This window comes from Haemorhous mexicanus, chromosome 7, assembly GCF_027477595.1.
Source record: "Haemorhous mexicanus isolate bHaeMex1 chromosome 7, bHaeMex1.pri, whole genome shotgun sequence".
Classification (NCBI taxonomy): Eukaryota; Metazoa; Chordata; class Aves; order Passeriformes; family Fringillidae; genus Haemorhous; species Haemorhous mexicanus.
The window spans coordinates 23,791,774-23,805,600 of record NC_082347.1 but is presented as its reverse complement, the minus strand read 5'-3'; positions in this window follow the sequence as shown (position 1 = coordinate 23,805,600).

Below are 13,827 nucleotides of genomic sequence, written 5' to 3'. Positions count from 1 at the left end.
ACCCATCAGGGCTGTGCCAGGGGCAGAAAGCAGGCTCCTGCAGCAGCCTGCTGGTGTCACCCCACAGCAGCACTGCAAAACTGGCCGTGCTGGCCTTGCAAAACCAGCCTCCAGGAGTCATGACATCAGCTGTTTTAAAATGGTCTCATTGTGTCACTTTTGTGCTCTATTTCTTGAGCTCATAAAGGGTTTTTATTTATCTTTATCTTGAAAAAGCTCCATTCTGGCAAACAGGAGTGCAGAGCAATGAGCTGCTTGCAGCCCAACACTTGGATCATGGTGCCTTCCAGCCACCTGCCTCTGGCTGTGTGTCCTGTCTCTGTGATGTGCAAGACACAGTGTGAAGGTTCGGGTCTCTTGGGCTTTGAGGTGCAAAAGCTGGGATTGCAGAGCTGTGCCTGGGAATGGAGAGGGAATCAGAAAGCCACAGAGGAGTGGTGCCATATGACAGAGCAGCACCCGTGCTGCCCTGGCACCTGGTAAAGCACAAAACTGGCAAGAGTGCTCTGCACATCGTTAGTGCCTGTCAGCAAAGAGCTGGTTCCTACAGGAGACTGCCCAGACCCTAAGAGCGCATTATCCCCAGTTATGAGGTGAAGAAGCTGAGGCACAGAAGAGTGACTGATATGCATTGCTCAATGCCACGGGGGAAACTCTAAGTGACACCTTTCTGCCTTAACTCCCACGTGCTTGTTTGCAGCCCAGGCTTCAGCAGCATCACTCTTATCTGGAAACTAGCAGAGTCCACTTGGGGAAAACCATTATTTGAAGTTTGTAAGAAATAATAGAGGCAATAGAGGGAGTGAAAAAAACCCAAATTTTTGGACACAAAGGTGTTACTAAACCTAGGGATATACATGAGGTCCCAAGACACGAAGCAGGTGGGTGCAGGAAAAAGGGGCATCCTCAGCTGAGGGCAATGGGAAGTTTTTTACATGCCATGCACCAATCCCTTTTTGCCTGCCCCTACAGAGCTCCTGAGATCCACCCCATACAACACCCCAGACCCCTGCCGTGTTGCAGAAACAAATCCCAAATTGTTCTGGGTTTACATACATTTTATAAGATACTCAATCAGCCAGACCAGGGTAGTAGGGGTCTGTGGGTTGCCCAGAATTTTCTTCTTCTTTTGTTTAGCAGAAAAACACAAAGGTTTGACTTCTTTCTGCTCAGTTTTGGAATGGAAATGTTTTTGTCTTCAGTTTCCAAATTTTCCTCGGATCAGGAAGTCCTAGTCCTGCTCTGATGATCAGTGAAACAGAAAAACACATTTCCCCCCTATTTTTCCCCAGCTTTGATGAGGGGCTCCCATCTGCAGGGCCACACGTTTGTCCTGCTGCTCCCTCCCAGACACTGCAGGATCAAGCAAAAGCCCATTCTCACCACATCTCTTTGTTCCCCGGGGAAGTCACAGCAGCCCTGTTTTGGGAGCAGGTGGGAGGAGGGAAGGACCTTTTTATTTATTTTTTTGCCCTCCCCTTTTATTCTTTTGCAAGCTTTAATTATCGAAGGACTGAATTTGAGCTGTTCCTGTCTTCTTCCTTCCTTCCCGGACAGCATTTCTAACAAAGGCCTGTGGTTAGAGTTTGAGGGGGTTTTTTTCCGTTTTCTTTTCCCCTCCAGAGATCTAAGGCCTGTAATGAGATACCAACACCCTCTCCTTCCTACAGCCCCCAAAACAAACCCTCCGCCCCAGCCCCTCCCTCTGCACAGACTCAGCATCCCCCCGTGCTCCCAGGGGAGGGAGGGCACCTGGTACCAGCGCAGGGCTGCCGGCCCTTGCCGTCCGTCCTGGGAGGTGAACGCGATAGAGTTACAAGGGAGAGCAGCTTGCAAACTGCCTCTGCTTTGATGAAGCAACATTTCATTATCTCCCTCTCCCCCAAGTCCCTCCACAGTGAAAAAGATCTTCTAGTGTCGAGGCTAATTTGTCCCTTTAAGTCCTTAACCTGTGTGCAAAACTCTGGTCACATTACTCTATCACCCATCTCTCCAGTCTTCTCCCAGTGCTGTGAAATGCAAGGGCAGGAGTCTCTGGGTGCCCCTCTTGCTCCCTGTGCCAGGGGCAAATCCTGAGATGTGAAGCCAGAGGCATTCAGTACCCTCAGCCCTCATTTTGACAAGGAGGCAAGGTGCTTAAAAACTTCTGGAGGTTTGGCTCCCATGGTTCCCTGCCCACCTGAGAGAGCTGCCAGGAGCAGTGCCTGTGCTCCTCACCACCCCAAGTGTGGTTACACAGCCTGGGGCAGCTGGGTGGGAGGACAGAGGGGAGCAGGATTTCTCACTCTAACACCTCTCTGCCTTCTTCTCTGTCCCCACGTCTCTCTCTTTACCTGGAGGGACTTGGTGGTTGCTGAAAACCCTGTTTGGATTGAAAAGAGAGGGAAGGAGCAGAAACCTGTAAGCTGGTTTATTTGGATATTTTCCTTGTATCGCAGGAGTGCTGCCTGGTGCCAGATGGCTGCATGTCCCAGGGCACTGGGAAAGAGCTGTGCCTGGTGCCCGGGTGTGGCCTGATGCCTGAGCTGCTTGTGCTCCAGCTCTCCTCTGAGCTGCAGAGGCTCGGAGTAATCGCAGAGGGCAGCTGGGTAGGGAGGGGAGCTGGTAAGGTAGGGGAGCTGCTTATTACTTACTGATCCCTGCTCTCGCTGTGGCTCTGCAGCCAGGGCATGACTCGGTGGGGGAACAGCCACGACTGCTCCCTGCCATGAGCCCAGTGGCTCAGAATAGCTCAGAGTGCAGCACGGTCCAGTGTGCCATGGAGGTGAGATGGGATTCTGGTCATCTGCAGCTGCTCTGGCCATGGATGGGGACTTGAGGATAAAACCACACAGGGAAGCCTAGCCTTTCCCCCTCACCTTCCTCCATGAGGAGGAGGGCACTGGTAAAAGGCGTTGAGCAAGGGACTGTTGTGCAGCAAGGAAGGGCTGGAGAAGAAGAGCTGAAAAGAGGAGGAAGACAGAGCAGTTGCCAGGCTGCCTTGAGCCAGAGCCTTCATGGAGGTGCAAGGGGATGGGAACATGGAGGATCAACATTGTCTTCTCCAAAGAAGAAAAGAAAAATAAAAGAGAGAATGCAGAAGGAAGACAAAGGGAAACAGGACCTGTTGGGAGGAAAATGGGGATGCTCAGGGATTGAAGCAGGCTGGGGTCCAACTTAATAAGAAGCGAACCAAAACAAAACCCAAACAAAAAGTGACTGGAATTGGCGGTGGGCACCCCCTCCCCCAGGCAGCCATCCCCAGAAGGCAGTGAAGCTGCCTTTTCAAACAGCCGCCTCACAATAAATTCATGGCAGCCAGGGCTGGGAAACAGGCTGCTGCAATTTAAAGGAAGCGTGGATTTGCATATTGAATTAAAATTAAGAGCTAATTATGCAAATAAATTATGACATTTGGCAGGAGAATTTGCTTCAAGATCATTTATTACGTTCTTTTTATAACAGTGCGAGCGTTTAACGGTCAAAGACAATATTTTAAAGGAAAATTAACGCAAGATTATTAACCTAAAAACAATTCCACATTAATGAGATGTATTTCTCTTCAACTTCTCACACCTGGCTGCCTATTGATGCCCAGCCAGGACTGTCTCTTAATAATTGGCATTTTTTTTGCAGGCAAATATTGAATGAGGTGGTGAATGTTGCTTTGGACAAACTCACTCAGGAAAATTCCTTCAGGGTTTTAGCTTGCTGGTCTGTAAAGAAAAGTTGTGAAGGTCAAACATGTCTGGTGTTGTTCTGTGCACTTGTACTGACCAGGTCTGGATGTGCTTGGGAGAAGACACTGTGCTGTCTACCCCATCTGCATGAGAATAAAAGCTCCCCAGCTAAAATGCGCATAATTGCTTTTCGGGAGAGATATAAAGCAAAACTCTTAGCCATTTGTGGTCATTAAAGATCCCACGCCTTTTCTTCCCCAAGATCAGGGTTGTTAACCCTGGTATTTTGGCTCCCCTCCAGCCCAGGTACTGCTGCCTTCCCCGGCCCTGCACTGGGACTCTCAGGTGGGGCAGACACTGCTCTTCCCCTCCTGGGACACTGGTGTGCCAGCCACGCATTCTCACAGCGACCAGGATCCCCCCGTGAGGGGAATGGCTTCAGGAAGGCCCCACACTGCGCCCTTGGAAGGCTTGCTGGAGCACTGAGGGACTCAGGTACCTCCAGGACCCAAAAGCTCCCATCCCCAGCCATCACTTGTTGCCAGCCTCTGGTCCATCACACACAGCTGAGGTGGTTGTCTGCAGTCAGGTGAGCAGTTGTCCATCTAGAGGATTGACTCTTGTTCAACCAGGAAAGATGCCCAACCATTTGGTGGTTTTTTTATATGAACTTATCTTTAAAAAAAATAAATTCTCAGGAAAGACAGGCCGTGCTTGTGTTCCATCCAGCACTCTTGCTTTGCCTCTCTTTTCCAGGCAGAATGCTGGGCAACTGGGAGACTGTGTTTGCAGCCAGGTTATAGGGGTGGTTGTTGGGAGTTATGAGAGAGCTGTAGCCAGGAATGACTAGAAGGGAACAAATTAGGAGGTTTAGGAGGTGGGAAACAGTCTTTGTCAAAGATGGTACATTGCAGTCTGGCCAAGGAAGAACAGGGTAATGTGCTGCACATCCTTCAAACATTTTCACTCCTGCTTTGCCTCCAGTGTGGCTGTTGTCCACTGTGATCTGCGCACTGCTAGGGCAGGATGGGATGTGAGGACTTGATTCTGGAATTTCCTTTTGTTCCATTTCTTTACCCCTATTTCTCAAATGTTCCCTTACAAAGCCACCTGCCTTTGTTATAGCTGGGTTTTTCAGAATCCCACACCCTGCTAAAGCTTTAAGGGATTTCACCCAGAGATTGAGGGGCATTTCTCTTCTGAGGCTGCTGAAAGTCTCTTTCCTGATTCTCCCATATCTACTCTCAAGGGATTTTTCTCCTCTCAAGTTCAAGGTGGAGGGGACGTTCCCTGTTAAATTAGTCCTGGCATACAGCACACAGTGGTGTGCTGAGCCAACCACAGGTAAGAAATTGTGTTGCAATAAATGAAAGGTTTGGAGCCAGACAAAATGTGTGACATTCGAAGTTCTCAGCTCTCCTCCCTCAGAAAGGCAATCTGTGACTTCTGGACCCTCCTTAATGACCCAGAGCCGGATGGAAAATAATATTAATAATAATAAAAGAAACAAAGAAGGGGCTGGCGCATTTTTTAAATAAAGAAATTTCCCTCATCTTGCGGTTAATTTAAAAGGTTTATTTCTTGAAATGAATCCTCTTCATCAAATCTCCGATCCTTGAAAATCAGTGCAACCTGCCTCTGTGGATAATGAATTGATTTGTAATGTAAATTATATAAAACACCCTCCCCGCCAGCATTTGTGTGTGAGTGTGTTTAATCTAAAGCGTTTAAGTCTGAAAATGAGCTTCTCCATCAAAAGTCTCGATTCCATTTACATTTCTTGCATACGAGTCAATTTGTGCCTGACCCAGTCTATAAATCACTGCCAAGGAGTGCTGTGTCTGTACCTCTCCTCTTCCCCCACTCCCCTCCCCTCCTCCTCCCATCCTTGCACATGCAATGTTCAAAAAGGCGTTTTTGGATACCATCTATAAATGGTAGAGTTCCCAGTTCTCTGGCCAGAGGTTGACCAGTGGAGAAGGAACCCCAGCTCGGAGAGGTCTGCAGTGTGGGCACTTAGCAGGTGGTGAAGAACGGGGAGGAAGGGAAATCCTTCTCAGCTTCTGCTGGCTGCTCTGGAAGGATCTCCCAAGGGAAGGTGCCCTTTCTCTTGGTGGCTCCTTTCCAACACGTGTTTGCTTGGCCCCTAAAGGAGTCTATGGCTTAATGGCACTAGAGGGTGAGGTCTTCTGGTGCACAGCAACATGGCCCTCTAAATTCCATGAAATGGGAATTACTTGCATCACCAGAGCCTTTAATCCTGTATTTATGTCTCCAGGTGTTTGATCATGCCAAGTTTATTCCTTCATCTCATGCCACTGGTGGTGAGATGACATGGGCCATACCTCCTTATCTTGCCTCCTGGTGCTAAAACCAGTGGGAGTAGCCTCCGGGAATTAGGGGCTCCCCTTGCTGGTTGGACTTCTGTACGACAAATGCCTGTGGCCCTTTCAGAGAGCAGGGGAAGTAACAGCAGTGGTATCTTCACTGAAAAAGTCTGTCAACCCATCTGGGTACTGGCATTAGAAGGGGTTTAGTAACACTTGAGAGCTGTTGGAGATCCACATTTCCCTGTATATTTACGCACAAAGATTTACAAAACCACTTTAACCAGTCTTTCTTGGATTCTCTTGCTCTCCCTTTTCCCGCAGCAGAAGGATGCCTGAAAGTGTTAAGAAATTAGAACATCAAATCCAGGTCTTCGAAAGACCATGAGACAAAGAACTGGACCAGTGGCCACCTGTCCCCAAGGCCACTTTATGTCCTCCATCTGCAAGCCTTGACTTGCCCTAACACTGCTATCTCTGAGCACCAAGAAGTGAGCTCCATCCATTGCCATCTGTCTGGTCTGTCACCCGAATGAGAAAGATTGATGTCCAGCAAAACAAAGTGAAAAGTCAGCTTGAGTCCGGAAGGCAGTGTGATGTAAATCTTCCGAAAAGACTTATATTGGTACTTATTACCAGGAAAGGCTTCCTCTCTGTGCCTTGTTTGTTTACCTTTGGAATGGGGTTAATCCTTCCCTTCTCCTGGCTTTCCTCAGTTTCCATTTCAGGGCTCAGAGTGAGGGGTGTATGTTACTGTATGAATGTGCAGCCCTGAGTGTGATGGGGCTTCTGGCATTGGAGGAGTCCTATGAGCTGCTATAATACAAATAGTAGGAAGAGTTTTTCCTCAAGATTACCCCGGGGAATTGAGGTCACACTTTCAGTGAAGGAAGACACAAACCTATTACCAGTTTCTGTGGGGACTAATGCAATTTGCACTTTGTTAGAGGAACTCACAGTGATTTGTACACATTAATTACTCCTTGCAGCATCCCAGCTGGATAAATATTATTACCTTCATTTTACAGAAAGGGTAACTAAGATGTAGAGAAGTTCATTTGTTTGACTACAGCTGTACAGCGTGCCAATGACAGGAGCCAGAAATAAAACATAAGAGGACTGATTGTCAGTCCCTTCCCACTCTAAAACTGTGGGTTCCAAATATTTTTTTCCCAGAACATCACAAGCAAAGAGGGCAGCCGTGCCTCCTGGCTGGGCTGGGTACCACTGTGGTGGGGATTGGATACTGGGGGTGGTGCATGAAACACAGCCTGGGAAGCACCACTTCGAACCCCAGCCTGCACAGCCTGCAACGATGGGAGGAGGAAATGAAAGTGCAATTAGCTGGAAACAAATGAATTTGTGTTGCATATATTTCCCAAGCTGATGAGTTGGTGAATGAACCACTCGTTATTTCATGGAGCAGCATCTCTAAAGATCTGTAGAACAACTTGGAAAAAACCCAGCTTTTCTGTTTTGACATTTTTTGCAATATTTCTGAATGCTGTCTGTTCTAGTTTCAAGCATAGCTACTGCTGTATTTCCATTTTATTTCCATGAAAAGGAAATTCTGAAGAAGTTTTGTTGTCTTTTAGCTGTTTAAACTTCTCACCTTGAATTTTTCAAGGCTTTCGTGAGTGTTATGTTGACAATATCAGCATATGGCCTACAGAACTAAAATATTTTGTAACCTAAATAGCAAGCTATTTTTATTCCTGTTTTCCTATTTTTCTTGTACTAGGTGAGTTAAAAACAAGTGATATTCCCCTGTCCAGAAATGTTTAACTTCAGCCAGAGATGCAAAATTAAACAGACAACACAAAGCAGCATCAAAAATAGGAAATAAAAGTGAATAGTTGGTTTGAACATTAATTTGTTTTTATGGTTGTTGAAGGTGAGGGGAGAGTACCTCTAGAATCCAAATCCTTTTTTTCCACAAGAGAAAAACATGTTCAGAAATTTTCCATCTTTCTATAATCGCTTGCATTTTTCTAATGTGGCGTACAGAGGACTTAGATATTAGGAGCAGCAGATAAGCCTGCAAGATGGGACCAGAGTGATGAAGCTCCTGTGTGTGCTTCCCTGAGATGGCAAAACAGATTCTCCCAGAAAGATGGACCTGAGAGTATTACAGTAACAATAGTGTCATATTCAGTTGGTCCTTATTTAGTCAGTCTTGATTACATTCTAACTGGTTTCCTGTAGAATGGTATTTTTCAATCTGTGGTCTGCAGATTCCTGGTAGAACATGGACTCCTTGCAAGGAGAGTGAAAAAAGCAATTTCACCAATGCTCTCCAGTGGTCAGGGCTTGTGAATTTTCTAAGGGGTTGCTGAGCCTTCTTGAGAGATTTTCTAGGGATCCACAAATCAAAGCAAGTTGAAAGACACTACAGCAGCATAATGTTATATTGATTGCTTTGTTTTTGCAGAGGATAGATTTTGTTTAATCTTCCCCTTCCTTATATTGCTTGACACCATTAGTTTTATCTTAACTGACATCAAATATAAAAAACCATTAGAGAAGAGACTTTCTAATGTATTTTGTACTTCTGGGTGGGTAATAACAAGAAGTATTTTCTGGGGCATGGTAGCTCTTTAAAAAAATATTTGCTAGAAAAGAAATCAGGTAGGACAGAAAAGCATGGGCTTGAAGTGAGATTTTATTCAGTGCAAGTTTTAGAACAAACTGGGATTCAAAATATATTGAGAACTAGAAACTATGGGGCCTGGACAGAGGGAGACATAGAGTCCCTCCCTGGTCTTGAGAGCCCACTGACCTGATCTTACTTGCAAGATGGGGCAGATGGATGTTACAGGGGAAACCTTTATTTGATGAGGCTTTTGGTCCATGGTGGGGGTTGGTAGGAAGCAGTACCTCACCCCACCAGGGACAGAGGTGTGACAGAGGGCTGTGGTCTTGGGATGGAGTGAGTGGGATGGGGCAGACTTCACAGGGAAGGAGGCCTCCCCAGCACCGTGTCTCCTGCTGCCTCGTGAGCCCCAGCTTCCAACGCTGCTCATGCCCAGGCACAGTCCGACCCAGATGGGGAGCCACGAGGGATGTTGGGGAGGAGGACAAACGGACACAGCTTCAATCAACAAACACAAACTTGTTTCTCCTCCTCCTCCATGCTTCACAAATTCCTGGTGCCTGTCACCCCCTGTCTCCTCTGAGGGTTTTAATAAAAAGGGAAGCCAAGATGTGAGCGCAGCAGGGAGAGGAGAGGCAGTGCAGAGGGAGGGGTCAGACAATGTACCCATATGGGGAACAGAAGGATGCCAGGGCAGCCATTCAGAGCCTGTCCCTCTCTCCTCCCTGCACCCACAGCCTCCTCTCCGCCGATGTTGGGTTCTTAACATAACAAGTGAGCCGAGGGGCGGCCAGCCCTGTGCTCGGCTAAAGCCCCCGGATTCCTCCGCCCAGAGCCCTGTCTCCCAGCTACTGATCCAAGGAATCAATCGCTGGGCTCTTCCCTGCTTCCCGGGCAGCACTGTTGTCTCCTAGCTGCTGCAGTGGGAAAGGATGCCCTGGGTCCTTACCTGACAAAGACCAATAAAGCCCGGGGGAGAAAAATACATATATAACCATATTTGTATATGTATGTATATATGCATACACAATAAATAAAGCAAGCCAGACAAGCCCTTCAGGCAATTTTAGCTCCATGTATTGTTCAGGAGGAGAGGTTTCCTCCCTCCCCTCCCATCTCCTAATGAAATCCCCCAAGCCCTCCTTGTTTCTCCCCCCTCACCCCCTGCTGCCAAAGGGTACTCACACAGGCGTGCTCTCAGGGATTTTGTCTCCTGTAGCTGGATAGGCTCTCATGATGGGGGAATCTTTTATTTGCTAAGGTTGTTGGTGACAGAGGCTTAGCCGTAAACCCCTCCAGAACCCCTTCAAAGCTCTCATTGCTTTCTTTGCTGGACATTTGATTTGGGGCATCCCTTCACCCCATTTCACCCTGACCTACCCCTGTCTTCTCCTGCCTCACCTCTGCAGTAACACACATGCACACCAGGCCTGGATATGGCTGGAGGGATGAAGGTGTAAATTTGCTGGATATCCTCTCAGAGCCCCAGGTCGTGGCTGTGGAACCATCTGCCTGCATGTACATTTATGTACAGTTGCCCCCATCCCCTGCCTCTTGGGGCTACCCAAGGCATGCTTGGTGTATGGATGGATGGGGCCACCCACCTGTTTCCCCATCGGTGTAGCTGCCTCTTAGACCCTCTTTTCCCTGTAGTGCTCGTGGTACTGTAGAGAGGCAGGACAGAAAGCAGAGGCTCCTGGCCAATGACAAGACCATGGTCCTTCTCACCACGTCTCTGGCCACTGCCCACACACTCCTGCCTTCAGGCTGGGCCTCACACCACGTTCCCACTTGCTTTCCCTGAGCAGCGCTGAACTGACAGCCCTGGTACTCCTGGGCTCTCCACAAAACAGAAGAAGGGCTGTGAAGGCATGGGGAGCCAGGCAGCTCTGAAGGCCACCAGCCCTGGGTGCTCCCCTATGACAGAAAGTGCAGGTGAGAGACTTCACCATGCTTGGTTCTACTCACCTCCATCCCCTGCCCCAAACTCAATTTCTGTACAGAGAAAATGAGTTCTCCTCCAGCGTCTGTTTCTTTTTGCCTCCCATTGCACATGAAAATGCTGACGGATTTCCCTGATCACTAGCCATGCTGGCTAGTGGCTAAAGCAGTTCATTTCAGACCCTGTGCAGGTATTTCTTACCATATATTATAGTGAATAATGTATCCCCAGCCATGCAGCACAAGGCTTATAAGGCTATCTCAGTATTCTGGTGACAGCTTTAAACCACTCGACCATTGACCATTCAGGTCTCATGGTTTATAGAGTCACCAGCACACCTTGACAGGGTTATAGCCTACTTATTGGTATAAAGCATGGTTAGGGATACATTATTATAGCACGTTGCCTCTGAAGCGGGGCTGTGTGCCACCGGTGGCCTAGAGAGCCCTTGCTGGTGATCTGCAAAGGGCTGGGTGATGTGGACAGCCCGATTAACATCTACCTGCTAAAACACAATGAGAGATTGCTGCAGTGACCTGAGGGACAATGTTCACTCTCAGATCCTGGAGGCCCAGAGGTGCAGGTGGCTCTGACAATAGGGGGGCTGCAAAGAGCTGCTTTTCATCAAAGCTGGCACCCAACCACACCTGAAGACCTCTCTTTAGCGCCAATGATCCAGCAACCACTGTGCAGGTTGCCACGAGGATGAAAAATTCTTTGAAGACTGCTGCTTCCACACTACATGGTTTGCTTCCACCTTCTCTGGACTGCTTCTGGTTGGATACAACCTGACCATCTTGCTTCTCTACAAATGCCAGTTTGGCCTGGCTCATGCTGAACACTCATTAACAATTACTACAGTTAAGGTAGTTAATCACTACAGCTAAGGTTGAAATCTGACTTTTCTTCTGATTCCAGATCCCAGGTCTGTGAGCTTTTCCCATCTCCCACAGAAAGGTTTCTTCCTTGTTTCCATTGTTTCAGTCTTGCTCCCCAGTTAGTGATTTTATTATAAAGTTTCCAGAGATTGTTTGAATTAGCTTTGAATGCAGCATGTACTTGTTCTTGTTGCCATTGCAGAGCTGCAACAATTTAACAAACAAGTCAGGTTAAAAATGTTGACCTCAGGTTACTTCCTGATCTCAGTCGATTTGTTAAATATTGAGCCAAATTTGGAGAAAAATTACCTTGGTACTTTGAAAGCCCTCAAAACTGGAACTCAACAATAAAGTTTTAAAATTTCTCTCCTTGCACTCCCTCTTTAAGTGCTATTATAGGAAATATATTTGTTAAGGATATTTCAGCTTTAAGACTAGTTGAATAGATCCATTACAGAATTGCTATATGCCAATGTCCAGGATGCCTCTGAAACAAATGGACTTATTTTCTCACATGTTGTGTTTAAGTCTCAGTGAGCTCTTGACCACAGCCCCAGCTGACGTATGCTTCTTCAGTGTCTTCTCTTAGTTTCCTCTGCAGCCTTGAACCGAAAGAGACTTATGCTTGTGATTCACTTTAAGCATGTAAATAGCCCCTCTGATGGTTACAGTTAACACTGTGAGCACCCTCGGATGGGGCTGAGGCTGTCTCAGCCCCACTCTTGTGGGTGCTGCTGCCAGATGTGCACAGCTTGGGGTCAGCCAGCTGCACAGACCTGGCCTCGGTCAGGCATCCTTGCAGCATCACATCTTACCAAGTTAGCCAGAGCACACATTGCACAGCTTTTGTGCCAGCTTCAATTTTATTTCAGCTTTCTGCAAGCCACAGGGGGATGACAGGCGATATTTTAAGGTATAAAGTCAGAGTCACAGACAAATAACACCAAATGCACATTGAGTCTGTCAGAAGTTAACCTGTCAGCACTCCCTGAAAGGATCTGCATTAGCAGATCAGCTTCACATCAGATCAGCATTTGTGTCATGTGGCCACAGTCTTTCTGGCCCAGTATTTGGAGCCCCAAAGCCTGACTTTCTCGCCTGTTGAATCCAGGCTTCAGTAGGTTTAAGACAGCAGGGTGATTGCTTACCTTTGCAGAGTAAGTTCTGCTGGTGTGAGGCTTTAGTAGAGTTTTTTAAAAAGGGAGACAAAATCCTGTAATGTGTAGATGTGAGGCTGTTAGTCTTTCCATAGTCTTTTTCACTTAAGAAGGGGAAGGCACAAGATACTAAAGACAAATAAGCAGCTAAACTTTTGTACATGTACATTTTTACAGTCTTTTCATCGCTTGCACAAACGGGTACGTGGGAAGGGGGTGTGAGATGGCACTGACAACACAGACATACTGGGACTTAATAGGGACAAATTGGTTGCTTTGCATTCAGCTTCTCAGTTCAGGTTTCCACTTCAAGCACAATAAATCCCTGAGTCCAGAATGGCATCTCTCCTTCCCTTTACAGAAATGGCTCTGCCAGGTCCTGAGTTCCAGCCACTAGGTCACGCCACACCAGTACTAAAGCAGGAGTGCAAGGGGAGGGACCAGGCCCACCTCTGTAAAAGGACAGATAGATCATAGTGCAGATGGAACAACCGCAGGATACACAACTAATTATATGCACAAGTGTGGGGTATTTATTACTGTAAAATGCTCACAAAATTCATAGGCACCTAAGACTTATGATGGCATTATCCACCGCCACTGGAGAATTAATGGGCAGCCTTTTCCCTGTGCTAAAGCAGACAACGGAGGGGGGTACTCTGTCATCCAGAGGTGAGAGCAGGGAATGAATGCATAGACAGTACTCCCCTCTAATGCTAATGGACCCTAGCACTGAGATTAGATTTACACCCTCCCTCTAAATGTTCACCAGGGGAAGGCAGCTCCCCCAGGCTGCCTTCCCAATGGCGTGGTGCTGCAAGAGCTGCTCTCTGCTCACCCTGCCTTGTCCCCACTGGCCTCCACACTGGCCAGCACAGGCTGTCCTGCTCCCCACATCTGCCGTGCCTGGGTTTGCAGAGAAGGAGTGCTCATATTTCCTTCTGGGCAGTACCCTGTGGCAGTGAGGAACAGGGCAGCACTTGTTTCCCTGCACAGTCTCAGAGGAGCCCCCAGCTCAGTCCTTCATGTGAACTCACCACCCCACCATGGGTGCTGGGCAGAAGCTGGTGCTGCAGTCCTCGGCACCATGGGAACACCACACTGTACTACAAAGGGCTAAACAGTTCTTCTTTAATCTCAGCTCACCCAAGGAACAAAAGCATGGAGAAATTATCCTTCTTCTTCCCTTCCAGCATCTTTGCTTTGGGATGGGAATGGGATTTTGACCTGAGGAATAATAAATGTCACAACAGGCAATGTGTAACTACTGA